Below are 20,870 nucleotides of genomic sequence, written 5' to 3'. Positions count from 1 at the left end.
CTATGTTTCTATATTTCTAAGTAATTTTAGTGTAAAACGCCGCAACAGCTCTGTACAAAATCTATCAGCAATTCTGTGCCAAGAACATCCAAACAAAAGCATTCAGGATAAAGGATGAGTTAGTTTTTCTTTCAGTGACTTAGATTAAGGAAGAAATATTGATTTGTCCAACAGAGCTCTGCTTCAAGCAATGCTATTGCATCTATTATGTCACATGATGAGAAATACGAGACTTTGCTTTAACATTTTATTCAAAAATGATTTTCAGGTGATAAAGAAAGTTGTGATCGATCACAGATGTACATATAACATTCTCCGATTAAACAATTTCAGGTGTGAGCCATGGTTTTAAGGGACCTTTCCAATTTGAGACAACAACACTATGGTAACAAATTTCCAGTCCACAATATTCCTGAGCAAAGTTCCTGGCCACACGTTGTGTTATTGTTCAGGTTCCAAATCAGACAGGCAAAGCACCTTTCAGGTAGTTATATGACATCACAACATGTGGTGCTTTGATATAAAGATCCTCAATTTCAGTCACTCCCTTCCCAGTACAATGGAGTCCATGTAATGTGGCAGTTTGTTCTATAATTGTAATATAAATGTAACAGCTAGTAAGCACGGAGCCATACAATGTGTAAGTTTGAGATATCAAAATGGTACAGTGTTGCTCTTAAAATTCAAGACATCTGTCCCAACAAGACCCCAATGTTTGTGGTATATGTTGCATTGGCGAACATATAGATTCAGACCATATCATACTGACAATGATGTTTGACCCAAGAAACATAGAGCATGTGATCAATTCAATTACCCTCAAGTGCATTTGATAAAACATTAGAGAGATCAACAATTGGATCATTGCTGTAGAAAGTTCCCAGAAAATATATATTCAAACATACCTAAATAAATTACAAAAGAAAACTAAAAAATTAAGTTTTCTTGTCAAGTTTGGCTGGATATTTTTAATTTGAAAAAAATCAATAAATAATAACTTATGTTATGCTCACTGCTTTCCAAACACCATATCAGTATCTGACATTGGGCGCTTTATAATGGTCTCAGTTCCTGGAAATCTCACAAGTTTCCTACCTTACAAACAATTTGCAGTATGATGTGATATCCCATCATTGAGAATATTTGAGGGAGATGAATATCAAGCAGTTCCAGAAGACCACGTTTGGAAATACATAGTAGGAAGTTTCTATGGGCTGATTCTTCAATTGCTTGACACAACATGGCTCATAAAAATTTTAAAGTGGCATAAATTATTCAAAGTTGTCATGTGAATAGTTTTTGTATGCCCTTTCTGCTGGTCTCCACCATGCCTTACTGTCTGACTCCAGCTTGCAATGCAAAATAGAAGGGTTTCCAAAACTTTTAATGTGACATTTATTTATACATTAATATTTATATCTAAAATCCATGTTATTTCAGTCACATGTCAATGTGTTAATATCTGTTTGTGCCATGTTCTGTTCAGTGCCAACTGACTCATTATTATTCACTTTAATTTGTTAATATATCAATGATCTGGCATAACAGCTAATCCTCATTCAGGCGATTTTCTTTTATAACAGTTTATCTAAGTATATGATTGCTCAGATAACACAAAGCACATAAAGAATTAAAATCCAACATGGCTGTAGAATCAGCTTGCATTCTTCAAGACGTTCATCAAAGAGGGAGTTTTCAGTCCGTAGATAGGTTTTGACAATATATACTTGGAGAAAATGTTTTTACTTACATTCATAGAGTCATTAAAACACAGAAGAGGGCCCTTTAGTTCACTGAGTTACTTTCTGTAGAGAAATTCAATTGGTCCCATTTTTTTGCTCAATTCAATTGGTCCCATTTTTTTGCTCAACAAATGTATTTATATCAATTGTTTCAATTTGAGCAAGAGGCCGGGAGGCCGGAAATGTAAGATAATCATTAGCAAACCCAATCGGAAATTCAATGGTTCCAAGGTGGATTTTGCTACCACAAGAAGAGCTTGAGGCAAATAGCATGGATAAATTTAAGGGAGACTAGAAAAACACAGAAAAGAAATGAATAGATAGCTATTCCAATAGACTGAGATAAAGAGATGGGAGGAGCCTCATGTGAAGCATTAACATTGGCATGACATTGTTGGGTCAAACCCAACTGCATGTTTCTGTGCTATAACAGGAACAATTATCTGAGGGATATCCTGAATGTATTTCAATTTCCCTGAATGAAATAACTATCCCCTAGTCTTTGCAGGGATTATTGTTGGAACAATTACATTTCATCAGATGATTGCAATGCAGCAACTGCAAGCAAGACTGCCAGATTCTCATCAATCTTTTTATTGAAATGCTTCTATGTGCTTCTGTAACTCTGAGATGGTGTCTGTGTTTTGTCATGGATGGAACCGAGCCCAAAAATGGTATGGAAATGCTGTAACAGATGTGCTGTACTATTAAATACTGTTCACTGTGTGTCTTAAGTATTTATTTAGTTAACTTGCAACACTTAAGAAAAGTAGAAAAATGAATCCACATTGGAAAGTATGTACCCTTAATAAGTGAAAAAAAACTGTTTAATAAACCCCCCATAATTAGAAACAAAATAAATCCAGATTGTTTCAGATAACTAATAATAAATTTCAGTTATTATTCACCACTGGATAGAAATGATTTTAAAAATACTTAGTATACAATGAATCTTCTGCTGAACATTTCGGTAGGGATATTCCATTTATTCATTGAATGATTCATTGAGTATAATTCATGAAGGTGCTCCCTGTAATTCTGTATGTGCATTGCAGACTTAATCTCAAGGTGTGGCAAGAGATACAAATCAGATTTTACCTCTCATTAGCCAGAGTTTCACCTGCCTCTTGTGGAAACCTAACTACTCAGTTGTAGCCTGACATAGAGACAGCATTAAGGAGATAAGCCCCATGTGTTTTGCAAGCACTTGCAGCTTGAATTCTAATCACAGCTGCCACAAAAATGTATCATTATTATGTGGCAACTGTGCAGATCCTGATTTCTTTTTAAAATTACAATATTGTGGTAAATTGGGTACATGCAGCTATTACAGCTGTCACTGATGAAGTTTTCATGCCTAATAGCAGTGCCTATCTTGGTAATAGTTACTGTGGAAGCCATTTTAATAGCATGAGGGACCAGGTTGGGAGGAATGTGCCAATAATCAAGGCCTACCATTCTTCCAGTTGTACCATTACTATAGATATGATGATGCAATCACCAAAGTGATTTCTTTGTGAAACATCACACACAACAGAAATCACTCTTACCAGGCTTCTTTAATGAATTTGAAAGTAATCCATTTATTAAAAGCAAAAGGATCGAGTATTCTTTATTGTCACATGCAGAAGTACAGGAGTACAGTGAAACATTTTTACAATGGCTGCCATTAATGGTGCCAACTTAGGAACATGTACCTGGGTACAAATAGAGGTAAAAAGGTAGTGTTGTTACAGAATACAAAACAACATAGATTAGCATGAAATGGTGAAAAAGTCCAGAATGATAATAAGTGACCATAACTACTTACGTCCCAGTCAGTGCCTGTAGGCCTCAGGGCATGCTGACTCCACATACCGGCCTCCATCCAGCATTCACTGTGCCCCTGTTCCAGGAAGTGCCTATTCACTCTGCCATGGGACTCTGCCATCGCTGTACCCAGCTGATGTTCACTCTGTCTCTGGACCCAGCCCGTGCTCACTCTGTCACTGGACCCAGCCCGTGCTCACTCTGTCACTGGACCCAGACTGTGCTCACTGTCACTGGACCCAGCCCATGCTCACTCTGTCACTGGACCCAGCCCATGGTCATGCTGTCACTGGGCCCAGACTGTGCTCACTCTGTCACTGGACCCAGACTGTGCTCACTCTGTCACTGGGCCCAGCCTGTGCTCACTGTCACTGGGCCCAGCCTGTGCTCACTCTGTCTCTGGACCCAGCCCATGCTCCCTCTGTCACTGGACCCAGACTGTGCTCACTCTGTCACTGGGCCCAGACTGTGCTCACTCTGTCACTGGGTCCAAACTGTGCTCACTCTGTCACTGGACCCAGACTGTGCTCACTGTCACTGGGCCCAGCCCGTGCTCACTGTCACTGGGCCCAGCCCGTGCTCACTCTGTCACTGGACCCAGACTGTGCTCACTCTGTCACTGGACCCAGACTGTGCTCACTCTGTCACTGGGCCCAGCCCAAGCTCACTCTGTCACTGGACCCAGACTGTGCTCACTCTGTCACTGGGCTCAGCCTGTGCTCACTCTGTCACTGGGCCCAAACTGTACTCACTCTGTCACTGGGCCCAGCCTGTGCTCACTCTGTCTCTGGACCCAGCCCATGCTCCCTCTATCACTGGACCCAGACTGTGCTCACTCTGTCACTGGGCTCAGACTGTGCTCACTCTGTCTCTGGACCCAGCCCGTGCTCCCTCTGTCACTGGACCCAGACTGTGCTCACTCTGTCACTGGGCCCAGACTGTGCTCACTCTGTCACTGGACCCAGACTGTGCTCACTCTGTCACTGGGCCCAGCCCATGCTCACTCTGTCACTGGGCCCAAACTGTGCTCACTCTGTCACTGGACCCAGCCAATGTTCACTCTGTCACTGGACCCAGACTGTGCGCACTCTGTCACTGGACCCAGACTGTGCTCACTCTGTCACTGGGCCCAGACTGTGCTCACTCTGTCTCTGGACCCAGCCAATGTTCACTCTGTCACTGGACCCAGACTGTGCTCACTCTGTCACTGGGCCCAGACTGTGCTCACTGTCACTGGACCCAGACTGTGCTCACTCTGTCACTGGGCCCAGACTGTGCTCACTCTGTCACTGGGCCCAGACTGTGCTCACTCTGTCACTGGACCCAGCCCGTGCTCACACTGTCACTGGACCCAGCCCGTGTTCACTCTGTCACTGGACCCAGACTGTGCGCACTCTATCACTGGGCCCAGACTGTGCGCACTCTCTCACTGGACCCAGCCCGTGCTCAATCTGTCACTGGACCCAGCCCGTGCTCACTCTGTCACTGGACCCAGCCAATGTTCACTCTGTCACTGGACCCAGACTGTGCGCACTCTGTCACTGGACCCAGCCCGTGCTCACTCTGTCACTGGACCCAGCCGTGCTCATTCTGTCACTGGGCCCAGACTGTGCTCACTCTGTCACTGGACCCAGACAGTGCTCCATGTCCAGACCTGTGATACTAATAACTAAATAAACTAGTATTAGTAAAGACGTAGGAGTTAGAAAGGTATATGCCCTGATGATATATAAATCCACAGTACCTGATGAGCTGTATCCCAGATTGTTGGATTGAGAGCTAATTGGTGGTTATCATTCAAAATATTATAGATTCTCGAATAACTCCTGCAAGCTAGAAGGAAGGGAGGAAACGAGTTAATGACCAACAACAGACCTGGTGATTTTGTAACAGTAATCGGAAAAATGTTAGAATTTATTACAAAGGATGTGATAACTGTTCAGAAAATAATGGTAAAATTGGCCAGAGTGAAATTAGAGTGATAGTAGGAAAAATCACATTTGACAGGCTTGTTGACAGTTTTTGAAGATATTCTTGTAGTATTGACAAAGCCAGATGTGGAAATGGTATATTTTGGATTTTCTGAAGACTTTTGACCAGGACACAGGGTATGTTAGTAGGTAAAATTGGAATGCATGGGACTAGAGAAATATTCTAATATAGATTAATAATTAGTTGTTAGACAGAAAGCAGATATTAGAAATAAACAAATTATTCCATTCTCAGGATAACAGGCTGTTGATAGAGAGATACTGTAAAGATTATCGAATCTCTATAGTGCAAATAGAAGCCATTCGACTTATTGAGTCTATACTGGCCCTCCAAAGAGCATCCTACCCTATCCTTGTAACCTCACATTTATCATAGTAAACCCACCTAGTCTGCATATCTCTGAACACTAACAGGGCAATTTAGCATGACTAATCCACCTAACCTGCATATCTTTGGACTGTGGAAGGAAACCGGATCACCCAGAGGATACGAATTGAAAGTGCAACTGCACAGACAGTCGCCCAACACTGGAATGAAACCCAGTCCCTGTGAGGCAGCAGTGCTAACCACTGAGCCACCATGCAGCCCACAAACAGTGGTATGTTCACAGCTGTTCACTATCTATTTAAGGGACTTGGATGGGGGTGCCAAATGCAAAATTTGCAAAATTGTTAATGGCAAAAAAATTGGGTGAGAATGTAAATTATAAGGAGGGAAGGCACTATAACATGGTAAATCAAATATAGTGTGAATAAACATGAAGTTATTCACTTCGATAGAAAAAATAAGAAAATCAGAACACTTTTAAATGGTGAAAAGTTAAGAATTGTGAGCATCAGAGGAAACTCAATGCTCTTATTCGTGAGTCACTGAATATTAGCATGTAGTGAACCCAGCAATTAGTGTCCCTGTGAAGTCACTTAGAAAGTTTTAGTACATTAAAGGCACAGTATAAATGCAACCTGTCATTGTATAATGTTATTTAGGGTCTTTTTCTGGAAACTGTACCTAAAGACTGTAAAAATGTTGTTTTATATCCTTTATACAATACAAGACACCTTTTGACACACTAAGCCTGTGCTAGTGCCTAATCTTTATTTAAACCTGCTACTTATTGCCCATGGGTGGTGTCTATCCCTCTGTTCATCTCCCATTCATAAGTCTATCAAGATTATTTTGGAATATTGCATCCAGTTCTGGTTATACTTTATAAATATGCCGGTTTCCCCTACCTCCACTGGCAGTGTGTTCCAGGCACCCACCACCCTCTGTGTGAAAAATGTTCCCCACACTTCTCCCCTAAAGTTTCCCCCTCTTGCTGTGAACATGTACTCACTTGTAGTTGATCTTTCCACCCTGGAAAAAAGCCTCTGACTATCCACCCTATCTGTGCTTCTCATAATTTTGTAGACCTCTATCAGATTGTTCGTCAACTTCCATCTTCCCAGTGAAAACAATTTGAGTTTATTCAACCTTTCCTCATAAGTAAAACTCTCCAGACCAGGCAACATCCCAGTAAATCATCTCTGCATTCTCTCCAAAGCACCCACATCCTTTTAGTAATGTGTCAACCCAAACTGGGTGCAATATTCCAAATGTGGCTAACTAATATTTTGTACAGCTGTAACATAATTTGTCAACTTTTACATTCAATGACCCAGCCAATGAAGACAAGTTTGCTGTATGCCTTCTTGATCACCTTTTCCAACTGTGTTGTCACTTCCAGGGATCTGTGGATCTGTCTACCCAGGTCCCAATATGTCACTGATCCTCAGGGTTCTGCAATAAATTTTATGATTTATAATTCCCACCTGAATTTTATCTTCCAAAATGTATCACTTTGCAATTGTCTGGATTAAATTCCACAGAATCATAGAGTCATATAGCGTAAAAACAGACTCTTTGGTCCAACTAGTCCATGCCAAACATAACCCTAAACTAAACTCGCCCCACCTGCCTGCTCCTGGCAAATATTCCTCCAAACCTTTCCTATTCATGTATCTATCTAAATGTCTTTTAAATGTTGTAATTGTATCTGCAACCACCAGTTTCTCATGAAGTTCAATCCACATGCAAACCACACTCTGTGTAAAAAAAAAATCTTTCATGTCTTTTTTAAATCTCTCTCCTCTCACCTTAAAAGGTGTCCGCATCTTGAATTCCCCAGTCCTAGGGGGAGAAAAACAACTAAAATTAACTCTATCTATACCTCTCATTATTTTATAAACTTCTTTCAGATCACCTCTCAACCTCCTATGCTCAGTGGAAAGAGTCCCAGCCTATCCAGCCTTCCTTTATAACTCAAAACTTCCATACCCAGCAACATCCTAATAAATCTCTTCTGAACCCTCCAGCTTAATAAGTCATCTGCCCAAATCTGCAATCTATCTACTGACAGGTGGGACTAGATTGGGTTGGGATATCTGGTCGGCATGGATGGGTTGGACGGAAGGGTCTGTTTCCATGCTGTACATCTCTATGACTCTATGACTCTATGTCCTGCTGTGTCCTTTGACAATCCTCTTCATTATCTGCAACTTCACCAATTTTGGTGTCATCCACAAACTTACTAATCGGATCACCTACGTTTTTCTTTAGAATATTTATGTATCTTACAAACAACAAAGGTCTCACCACAGATCCCTGTGGAACACCATTAGTTATTGATCTCTATTCTGAAAAGCACCCCATTATTCTCTGTCTCCTTGAACAAAGCAGTTTTGTATCCATCCAGCCACTCACTCCAGATCCCATAAGACTCTATTTTTATACCAGCCAGACATGAGATACCTTATCAAATGTCCATGTAATCAAAATCCACAGCCCTTTCCTTATCAAACATTCTAGTCACCTCCTCAAAAACTCAATGACCTGAATTATTCCTGTTTCCCTTCAAAACAAAGGAGCAACATTGGCCTTTCTCCAATCCACTGTAACTTTTCCTGAGGCTAAAAAAGGTGCAAAGATATCTATTAAAGCCTCAGCTATTTCTTCCCTTGTCTACCACAGTATTCTGGAATAGATCCTGTCTGACCCTGGGGACATGTCTACCTTCAAGACACCCAACACCTCCTCCTTCACTATGTTGACCTTCCTGAGAGTATTCACACACATTTCCCTCACCTCAACATCCCTCACATCCCTCTTTTTGGTGAATACTGATGTACAGTACTCATTAAGGATCTCCCCCATTTCCTCTGGCTCCACACAGAACCTCCCTCCTTTATCCATGAATAGGCCTCCTCTTTCCCTAGCTATCCTCTTGCTACTAATGTACATATAAAATGCCTTGGGATTTTCCTTAACCCTGCTTGCCAAAGACATTTCATAAGGTTTTTTTAGTGTTCCGAACTCCCCATTTGAGATCCTTCCTACGTTCTCTATATTCTCTCAGCTCATTGTAAAGCTAAGGCTTTCTAAGGACAGCACCTTTGTTGCATCCATCCAACATTCTCAGTTGCATTTCTAAAGTTCAGAAGCAAGGAATTCATTTTCTATCTTGAAAAGAACAAACTTTAATCTTTTATTTCACAGAAAAGATAGCAATATATCTTTAATTATCACACTAAGTATGAAGAAATTTTACTAAGCTCCTTTTTTTCCATCATTCCTGAGTTGAGATTCTGAAAAGATCCACATGGTTACAAGTATTTGAAAGGATATTTGTTCTTTTGTTATAAAATAATAGCTTTGGCGATGCACATCCAGTGAAATGAGATGTTGTAAACAGTCTGGAGGAGGGACTGCCAGTAATGGTGGAAAATTTTCTCATAACTCCAAGCTACACGACCAGGTCTCCATGGTGACCACACTCAATGCAACTACAAAGAATCAGTTTGGTCAGCCCAGGAATACCATAGTGATTTTCAATATGTTTAATTCTAACAAAATGTCTCATGAAGCAAAACTTGTGCAGCATTTACATTGAAATTTGTCTTCAATTGAAGAAGATAAAAAGAACCTGGCATTTTTAATGGTCCTTTACTCCAAGGATGGGGATGTCATATAGCTTGGATAGCTGGTTTGCAATGCAAAATGACACTATACTTCAAGTGTAGATGCATATAACGAAGAGTAGTGAGAGGAGGGAACTTCCACTATTGTAAATTTGGATTTGCTTTGGAAGTCTCTCAAATGGTGGAGTAATGCTCAAGAGACTGACTGCTGCTGTTAATTCTGCTGTTTGCATCTAGGTGGAACTAGATGAAGTTAGTGATGGCAGGAATATGTAGAAGGCTGTACTCCTGCTCAGCGTCTACACTTTTAGGAGGTCACTGTACACAGTTTGGAGGTTTTTCATGTTTCATTCTGTTACCAAATGACTGAGGAGCTCTCATTTCCTCAACTCTTGTTGGCCAGGCACACTGAGAGACAACTGATCTTCAGTGCCTCCTGCTCTGTAGCTTTTAAATATGAGCTTGATGGAGGCTTTTGGTGATTTGTCTCCTCTCATGTTCTGTACAAGGTACAGTTTATCATGTTTTGGCAATTAATTATAGGTTACATTGATCTATGAACATTGTTACAGAGACATTGAGGAGAATAAGATGTTAAGTCTCACTCCTTCAATGACCTCAGCAGCTCTTCCCATAACTCCATACAGCATTGTTATGGATTGTGGTACTTATGGTGCTCCTTATTATGAAGCCCTTCAGACACATAGACAAATCTTAAGTGGTCAAGCAATCTCAGCTATAACTTCTTTATGTCTGTTTGGCTGTTTGATTTGGGAGAGGTTGTTCATTTCTGCTGGGGAATAGACTGTGCTTGACTGGGACTTTTTAACATATATAAAAGGATTTTCTGGCTAGAACCATTGGAAATAAAACATTTTTGGCAGAATTTTGTAGGGGTCTAAGCAACATGCACTATAGGGAGATGGATGGTGGAATTGAGCGGTGAAGGTTATCTCAAAATCAAGATCATCTCACTCCATGCTTTATGCTTTTCACAAGCGGTTTGGTAAGGTTCATGCTGGGCAGTAGTGAGATGCCAATCATTTAGTCTAAAACCTGACTTCATATGTTACTAATTACTAATTACTAGCTCTATATACATATATATAAGACATGCCTATTTGTATTTATTTTGTGAATATTGTAACTTCATGCTGTGTGATGCAAGTTGGTAGTAAGGCATGTAACATTTTTTTGTGGAAACTAATGATAATCTGGTGCTTCATGGTCAGTAATGTTTTGAACATAGAACATAGAAGAATACAGCACAGAACAGGCCCTTCGGCCCACGATGTTGTGCCGAAAATTTGTCCTAGCTTAAGCAAATATCCATGTACCTATCCAATTGCTGCTTAAAGATCACCAATGATTCTGACTCTGCCACTCCCACAGGCAACGCATTCCATGCCCCCACCACTCTCTGGGTAAAGAACCTACCCCTGACATCCCCCATACCTTCCACCATTCACCTTAAATTTATGTCCCCTTGTAACACTCTGTTGTACCCGGAGAAAAAGTCTGAGTGTCTACTCTATCTATTCCCTGATCATCTTATAAACCTCGATCAAGTCACCCCTCATCCTTCGCTGTTCCAATGAGAAAAGGCCTAGCACTCTCAAACTATCCTCATACGACCTATACTCCATTCCAGGCAACATCCTGATAAATCTCCTCTGCACCCTCTCCAAAGCTTCCACATCTTTCCTAAAATGAGGCGACCAGAACTGCACACAGTACTCCAAATGTGGCCTTACTAAGATCCTGTACAGCTGCAACATCACATCACGACTCTTGAATTCAATCCCTCTGCTAATGAATGCTAATACACCATAGGCCTTCTTACAAGCTCTATCCACCTGAGTGGCAACTTTCAAGGAGCTATGAACATAGACCCCAAGATCCCTCTGTTCCTCCACCTGACTAAGAACCCTACCGTTAACCCTGTATTCCGCATTCTTATTTGTCCTTCCAAAATGGACAACCTCACACTTGACAGGGTTGAACTCCATCTGCTAGTCCTCAGCCCAGCTCTGCATCATATCTAAGTCCCTTTGCAGCCGACAAAAGCCCTCCTCACTATCCACAACTCCACCAATCTTCGTATCACCTGCAAATTTACTGACCCACCCTTCGACTCCCTCTTCCAAGTCATTAATAAAAATTACAAACAGCAGAGGACCCAGAACTGATCCCTGTGGAACTCCACTCGTAACTGGGATCCAGGCTGAATATTTACCATTTACCACCACTCTCTGACTTCAACCGGTTAGCCAGTTCTCTATCCAACTGGCCAAACTTCCCATTATCCCATGCCTCCTGACTTTCCGCACAAGCCTACCATGGGGAACCTTATCAAATGCCTTACTAAAATCCATGTACACTACATCCACTGCTCTACCCTCACCCACATGCTTGGTCACCTCCTCAAAGAATTCAATAAGACTTGTAAGGCAAGACCTACCCCTCACAAATCCGTGCTGGCTGTCCCTAATCAAGCAGGGTCTTTCCAGATACTCATAAATCCTAGCCCTCAGTACCCTTTCCATTACTTTGCCTACCACCAAAGTAAGACTAACTGGCCTGTAATTCCCGTGGTTATCCCTATTCCCTTTTTTGAACAGGAGCACAACATTCGCCACTCTCCAGTCCCCTGGCACCACCCCCATTGACAGTGAAGACGAAAAGATCATTGCCAATGGTTCTGCAATTTCCTCTCTTGCTTTCCACATAATCTTAGATATATCCCGTCAGGCCCGGGGGACTTATCTACCCTCAAGTTTTTCAAAATGCCCAACACATCTTCCTTCCTAACAAGTATCTCCTCTAGCTTACCAGTCCGTTTCATACTCTCCTCTTCAACAATATGGTCCCTCTCATTTGTAAATACTGAAGAAAAGTACTCATTCAAGACCTCTCCTATCTCTTCCGACTCAATACACAGTCTCCTACTACCCTCGTTCTCGTCATTCTCATGTTTCTCACATACGCATAAAAGGCCTTGAGGTTATCCTTGATCCTACCCGCCAAAGATTTTTCATCCCCTCTCTTAGCTCTCCTAATCCCTTTCTTCAGCTTCCTCCTGGCTATCCTGTATCCCTCCAATGCTCTGTCTGAACCTTGTTTCCTCAACCTTATGTAAGCCTCCTTCTTTCTCCTTACAAAACATTCAACCTCCCTCGTCAACCAAGGTTCCCTCACACGACCATCTCTTTCCTGCCTGACAGGTACATACATATCTAGGACACGTCCTATCTGTTCCTTGATAAAGTTCCACATTTCAACGACATCCTTCCCTGACAGCCTATGCTCCCAATTTATGCTCCTCAGATCCTAACTTGCAGCATCATATTTACCCTTCCCCCAATTGTAAAACCTACCCTGTTGCATGCACCTATGTCTCTCCATAACCAAGGTGAAAGTCACAGAATTGTGGTCACCATCACCAAAATGCTTACCCACTATAAGCCCATCGCTTGTCCTGGTTCATTACCAAGTACCAAAACCAATATGGCCTCCCCTCTGGTCAGACAATCTACATACTGAGTTAGAAAAGCTACACTGCACAAACACCGCCCCGTCCAATCTACTTGATCTAAAGAGCTTCCAATCAATATTTGGGAAGTTGAAATCGCCCATGACTACTACCCTGTGGCTTCTGCACCTTTCCAAAATCTGTTTCTCCACATCTCTGCTACTGTTGGGGGGCCTATAGTAAACACCCAACAAGGTGACTGCTCCTTTCCTATTTCTGACTTCAGCCCATACTACCTCCAAAGGCAGATCCCCCTCAAACTGCCTTTCTGCAGCCTTTATACCATTTCTAATTAGAAGCGCCCTCCTTTTTTTACCACCCCACCTAATCTTACTGAAACATCTGTAACCAGAAATCTCCAATAACCATTCCTGTCCCTCTTCTATCCATGTTTCCGTGATGGCCACAACATCGTAGTCCCAAGTACCAATCCACGCCCTAAGTTCACCCACCTTATTTCTGGTACTCCTTGCGTTGAAGTATACACACTTGAGCCCATCTCTGTGTCTGCAAGTATTCCCTGTCAGTGCTACCTTCTCCACAGCCTCCCTACATTCTTGGACATCCTGAAAAACAGCTAACCTACTTGCTGGACTACAAGTCCGGATCCCATCCCCCTGCCAAATTAGTTTAACTACCCCCCACCCCCCACCCCCCGAAGAGTGCTAGCAAACCTATCTGAGTTCTACTGACAGCAAATTCCTCAAAACCCCTCCATCCCGTTTACCCCATATCCTTCAATATGCTTGGTTAACCCACATCTGTGAACCTCAGATTTAAAATGAACTATGGATCAATTATCAGTTGTTGCTTGTGGAAGATCGTTAAAAATAATTTTTTTAATATAAATTTTAAAGAAAAGAAAATAACAATTCTCGTAGTTTCCATTTCAACTTAAATCCAATTGTTTTTATTCACTAGTGGGATGTAGGCATTCTTGGCTTCCTTAATTTATTGCCCGTCCCTGATGGTGCTGAGGAAGGCAGTAATGAGCTGCCATCTTAATCTGATGCAGTTCCCAATTCCAAAGGATTTAAGAGGGAGAGTTAAAGGCAGGGGCAGGATGGTGTCTGTGTGTGGTGTAAGGGGTCTGGCACCAAGGCCCACGAATTCTCTTCCTGGCTCATGTGGACTCATTCTATCACAGAGGCCAATTTGAATTTTATGGGACTGACAGTTTGGAAACGTGAACGACTTTGTGACTGAACCATTAAGTATGCTTTTTATATATTGTTCCGTCCTGTCCTCTTCTGAAGGTCACCTTCAATTGTTCTGAGAATGTTGTGGTTCTGTTCGCCGAGCTGGAAGTTTTTGCTGCAAACGTTTCGTTCCCTGGCTAGGGAACATCATCAGTGTTATTGGAGCCTCCTGTGAAGCGCTGCTTTGATGTTTCTTCCGGTATTTGTAGTGGTTTGTTCTTGCCGCTTCCGGGTGTCAGTTTCAGCTGTAGTAGTTTGTATGTGGGGTCCAGGTTGATGTGTCTGTTGATGGATCTTCTTGCCGTTTCCGGGTGTCAGTTTCAGCTGTAGTGGTTTGTATATGGGGTCCAGGTCTATGTGTCTGTTAATGGAGTTTGTGGATGAATGCCATGCCTCTAGGAATTCCCTGGCTGTTCTCTGTCTGGCTTGTCCTATGATGGTAGTGTTTCCCCAGTCAAGTTCATGTTCCTGGTTGTCTGAGTGTATGGCTACTAGGGATAGCTGGTCGTGTTGTTTTGTGGCTAGCTGATGTTCATGGATGCGGATTGTTAGCTGTCTTCCTGTTTGTCCTATATTGTTCTGAGAATACACTTCTATAGAAATCAGGTAGCTACTAGTAATTTCTGCCAGTGCCTCTTTTTATGTCACTGTTGTTGGGAATGGCAGTGAGTTGTTCAATCAAATGAGATATTAGATCTCAACCAAGCCTGATTTTCATCAAGTGGACACACTTCCATGTGGAGGAGCCGGATCAACAAACAAACAGTAGCCCTTGTTTTGAGCACAGTTTGCTGCACTAGATGGTTTCTTACACCCTTGCTGCTATCACCTCACACAAAATGGCCTGAAGATTGAATTGGTTCAAATGCCTCAATTATTCACTGCTTCAGGCAGAACAACTATTGTGTGTCTGTCTTGTTTTTGTTTTAATACAATGCACATCGGGAATATTGAATCAAACTGTTAAATGTGAATGAAGATTGCTTCAACCATTTGTAGCTAAATCATAAATATGTTTTTTTTAAACGTATTTACGATTTTGCTAAAGTGATGCTCTGAGGAAGACTTCACCCTCACATTTGTGTCATTTAATTGCCTTGGATATGTATTCTAATAAATATTTTAAATCCATGATTTATTTATTGTGTCTTGTATTCTGTGCTTAAATTTGTATAGCATAGTTACTTGTACTTTGCCTCAGAATGGTGAAACTGTTCGTTTGCATGATGCAATAGTTTTTAACTTGCAAATTTTGTTTAACCATTGCGACTTTTGTGACAAGTTTCATGTCACTATAGGAAAAGAAATTGTTAAAATGGAATTTGCTGTCAGTAGAACACAGATATATGTGATTATTTATGAATTTAACAGCAATTTAGAGTGAGGAGCAAATGTCCAGCTCAAAGAATATCTAAACATTACTGACCATAAAGCACCAGTTTATCATTAGTTTCCACAAAAAATGTTACATGCCTTACTACCAACTTGCTTCACACAGCATGAAGTTACAATATTCACAAAATAAATACAAACAGGCATGTCTTATATATACGTATATAGAGCTAGTAATTCGTAACATGTGTCAAGAGAGTGGTACTGGAAAAGTACAACAGGTCAGGCAGCATCCAAGGAGCAGGAGAATCGATGTTTTGGGCATAAGCCCTTCATCAGGATGCTTGGATGCTGCCTGACCTGCTGTGCTTGTCCAGCATGACATCTCGACTGTGATCTCCGGCATCTGCAGTCCTCACTTTTTCATTAGTAACATGTATACCCTTTAAACAACACCACGATAATTACTACAAAGTAATTTCTTGGGCACTGAAAATTAATTATTGTAGATGTTCTTCCTTCACTTTTTTTTGAAGCAGGAGTTTTTAGAAAGGTGAAATCTTAAATTTAATAATTTTGGGTTTTTTTTCTTTCTGTCTCTATTTCTTCCTCTCCTATTCAGTCTTCCTTTATCTCTTTTATTATGTTATTTCATTTCCCAATTGGTGAATTTGATTTTACATCGAATTCACCTAAGCTACATTCAGTTTTGAGTCTGTTGTTGCTCAATCCCTCAGTCTGTTTGGATAACAATAAACATAGTGACTTGTCCAGACTACACTTGACCTGTTTCACCATTATCAGCTCACACTTTCAGCAAAAGTGTAACCAAGGGATGTTTGAATGTGGAAGGTGCAAAAGCAAAATTGACCAATCACAAATGCCATTAGGACCCTTGCTACAGGAAAATCTGATCCATAAATTAACAGGGGGAAAACTGCCAAAGAGATATACCATGTCAAGAAACTGTATGATCAACTGTAAAAAGGAAAGTCTCACCAATGAAAAGAAAGACAAAATGAAGAAACTAGCTACAATGCTGCAGTGAAAGCCTGGATTAATCCACTTCCACAATCGAATTCTCATGAAATTAACAGGTACTTGCAAGCAAAGCAAATTGCAGAGGAAGATAGGACAAATGAAATCATAGAATTCCTACAGTGTGGAAACAGGCCATTAGGCTCAACAAGTCAACACTGACTCTCCAAAGAGTAACCTACCTAGACCCATTCCCCTATAGCTCTACATTTACCCCTGACTAATGCACCTAACCTACACATCCCTGAATACTATGGGCAATTTAGCATGGCCAATTGACCTAACTTGTACATCTTTGGATTGTGGGAAGAAACTGGAGCACCTTAAGGAAACCCACGCAGATACAGGGAGAATATGAAAACTCCAGACAGTCACCCAAGGCTGGAATCAACCCAGATCCCTGGAGCTGTGAGGCAGCAGTGCTAACCACTGAGCCACCATGTTGCCCAAGCAAGCATGTAAAGCAAACAAGAATTCAGACACTAATTCAAAAGATATTGGAGTTAACAGTTCAAGTAACATTGTGAATGTTATCTAAAATTTCCAAGAAAATATAAGAATGTAACAGCTGCCCATTCAGATTTCTAGCCTGCTCTGCCATTCAAATAGATCATGGCTGACATCAAGGTCAACTTCATCCACCCACGTGTAATATATATTTATTATTAATTAATTCACAGAGTGAGGGCATTGCTGGCTGTGCCAGCATTTATTGCCCATCCCTGAGTTAAGAGTCAACCACAGTGCTGTGAACCTGGAGTCACATGTAGACCAGACCTGGGAAGGATAAAAGTTTCCTCCCCTAAAGGACTTTAGTGAATCAGATGGATTACCCCAACAATGGATACATGGTCATCATTAGACCCTTAATTCCAGACATTTATTGAATTTAAATTCTACCATCCACCACAGCAGGAATTGAACCCAAACCCCCAGAACATGACCTGTGTTTCTGGATTAACAGACCAGTGATAATGCTACTAAGCCATTGCCTCCCCCATATATAACCTTGATATTCCCACAAAACAAAAGTTGATCAATCTCAGGTTTGAAGGCTCTAATTTCTACTCGTTTTAGCATGAGACACTGCTTTCTGATATCCTTCCAGTAGCAGCTTAGCTTTAATTTTAAGAGCTTGCTCTTGTTTGATCATTCAAGAAAAGAATTGTCTCTCCATCTACCCTATTGAAACCTTTTACCATATTAGATGTATTGATCAGCTTATGTCCTAATCTTTTATCTTCAAGAGGTTAGTATGGCTAAGAAGGAAACATAATTGCTAAAGAAAGAGAAGCGAAGAGTTTCCCACAGCTGGCAATGGCGTACTTAATGCCTTATTCCAAGCAGTGCATTAGTAATGTATCCATAAACTTCTGCTGATTTTGGCTAGGGACCAGGAGTACAATTGATTGGGACTTCCAACTGTTTATTCCCATGGCCCCAACCCAAACCCTGCGACTGAATCATTTAAATATTCAAGCCAAGAAGAATGCCAATACACATAAGACAAGACACCCCATCTCGATGAGGAGGCGAAACTGGGTTGGCACCAACTCACAGGAAACTGCAGCGATCTGAACAGAAACAAAGAACAAATCCCAAAGTTGTTTTTTTTTCTATTCCATCCTTAGGGGAAACTGACAAGCTACAGAAAGACAATTAATCTCAATTCCAGTATGATTAATTGGTTACCTATTTCTGTATTTTTACTGGGACCTTCTAAAACTGCAGGACATGCTTTCAGCAGGTACAGGTCTATGGCAGCTAATCAATGAAATGATGAGATGAACTTGGTTAGCAGACAAATCCAGGAAATCTGATGCAGAAAGCTCACACTGGAACCATAGTGATTGTAACAAGGTCAGCCGGGTGAATCTGATAGATTGAGTTTCCTGATTGTGGTTGTTAATCTGGTCCAATCGGGGGCCCTGGCTGACAGATTTAAACCCAAGTGGCGGGAGTGTGGGGGTAAAAAGAGAAATAAACAAAAAAGGACAGGAGTGTCCAGAATTCTGTTCACTCTGAGAGCTGGCTCTTGAGGGAGCTGGACTAGTGTGGAGTGAAGGGAAGGACTCTGCTCTCTCAAGGGAAGAGGAGACTGATTTTTTGTTGTTGTTGGTTTCTTAAAAAAAAATGAACAAAAGAATAAACCCGAGTGCCCGCAGGGAGTGGAGTGCATTATTTCCCCATCCAATTCTATTTTGATTTAATCCCTGCCCTCCCCTTCATTGTTTGATGACACAGCATTGCCCTTTGACGTGCAGGGCACTGCTGGTCACTGGCCACTTGGGTGTTCATTTTCTTACTGATGGTGGAAACTGAATAAAGATTTGTGCGCCTTGTGTCTCTCACTGTGTCTCACATCTGCACACACAGAACATGGGTGCTGGGGGAAAAATAAGCACCTACAAAAAGAAGAAAAAAAAACAGAAGTGTCAGGGGTTCTGTTTACTCTGAGAGCTAAAAAAAACATAAAAAAGAAACCCGAGTGCACTGGAAGGCCAATGATTGTCTTGCAGGAAGGCTAGCCAAGGACGGTCCAATCAGTATGTGGTGTGAACTGGTGTCAGGTGTCTTTTTTATAACTATATTGAGTGTGTTCTATGCATTGTTTCTCATTTGATTGCACGGTCTTTGTGTTTGTTACTGTTACCTTTGTGATGACTGAAAGTGGGATTTGAGGTTTGTCCTCATCTCCCTGAAAACTGGTTGGACTGTGGGGTTTGGGGTCTGCCTTTGCTGCCCCTCCCCTGTAAATTGCTGTTTCTCTGTAGACGTCTGTTAATGTTAATTGTTCATTTGTAAACTGTACTGTTTAATATTTTTTAAAAACAGGAAAAATCAATAAACAGGAGTCTTATAAGAAGCAGCTGGTTCAGCTACCATTGATTGTAGTAAAAGGCTTGGGTCCAAATTAGTTCAGGAAAATTCATCTAGATTGGCTGAACATTTTTCAATTTGAAAATGGCTGCCTGAGTGAATTCCTAATGAAATATCTGGACGTTTTTTCAGCAAGTTTTAGGAACTGTCAAAGGAGACAGGCCACTTTGCATGTTGACCAGGAAGCAATTCCATGATTCTACCAGGCCCACTCAGTACTATTTGTCTTGTGGGCAAAAGTGGTGGTAGAAATCCGAAGGCTGGAAGGTGAAAGAATCACCAAGCCAATCCAGTTTGCAGAATGGACAGCACCAGTCATTCAGATTGGGAAGCCCATGGGGTTGGGTTGTCTTTGTGGAGATTTTAAACAAACAGTAAACCACTTTTCGCAGCTGGATAAATACCCAATTCCTCACATAGAGGATTTATACAGAAAGCTGGCAGGGGACCTCTCCTTCACAACGCTGAACATGAGCCATGTGTACTTGCAATTACAGATGGATGATAATTCCCAAACGTGTGCATAATTTATATCCATAAGGGTTTGTACCAATATACAAGACTGCCATTTGGGGCATCATCAGCCTGTGCAATGTTTCAGCTGACAATAGAGAATATCTTGCAAGATCTACCCCAGGGTGTCAATTATCTGAATGATGTGTTAATAACTGACAAGACTGAGTTACACCTGTTGGGCAGCACAGTGGCTCAGTGGTTAGCACTGCAGCCTCACAGCGCTAAGGACCCCAATTTGAATCCAGCCTTGGGTGACTGTCTATGATGGAGTTTGCACATTCTCCCTGTGTCTGTGTGGATTTCCTCCGGGTGCTCCGGTTTCCTCTCACAGTCCAAAGATGTGCAGCTCAGGTCAATTGGCCATGCTAAATTGCCCATAGTGTTAGGTGCATTAGTCAGAGGGAAATGGGTCTGGCTGGGTTACTCTTCGGAGGGTCGGTGTGGACTTGTTGGGCTGAAGGGCCTGCTTCCTCACTGTAGGTAATCTAATCTAAAGACCAATAAGGAGCACTTCAAGAAGTTGGGCATAATCTTTCGATATTTCTCCCATGTAGGCGTATTCCTTAGAAGGGTAAAATATGTGTTGCAGGCACCCCAAGTGACCTACCTGGGCTACAGATTTGACAAGACTGAGTTACACCTGTTGGAAGATAAACTGAGGATGAACGAATGTGTCCCAGCAACCATGTCTGTACCAGAGCTTCCATCTTTCCTTGGGCCGGTGAATTATTACGGCAAGTTCATAACCTGGCCTCTCTCATGGCACCTTTGCATCATCTTTTAAAACAGAGTCAGCCTTAGAAATGGTCGCATAGCCAAGTCATAGCTTTCAAGGAAATGAAGAAACAGCTAGCATCCTCTAAGATGTTGGCAC

Source organism: Hemiscyllium ocellatum, chromosome 26, assembly GCF_020745735.1.
Source record: "Hemiscyllium ocellatum isolate sHemOce1 chromosome 26, sHemOce1.pat.X.cur, whole genome shotgun sequence".
NCBI classification, from domain to species: Eukaryota; Metazoa; Chordata; class Chondrichthyes; order Orectolobiformes; family Hemiscylliidae; genus Hemiscyllium; species Hemiscyllium ocellatum.
Note: the sequence above shows the minus strand (reverse complement) of the source record.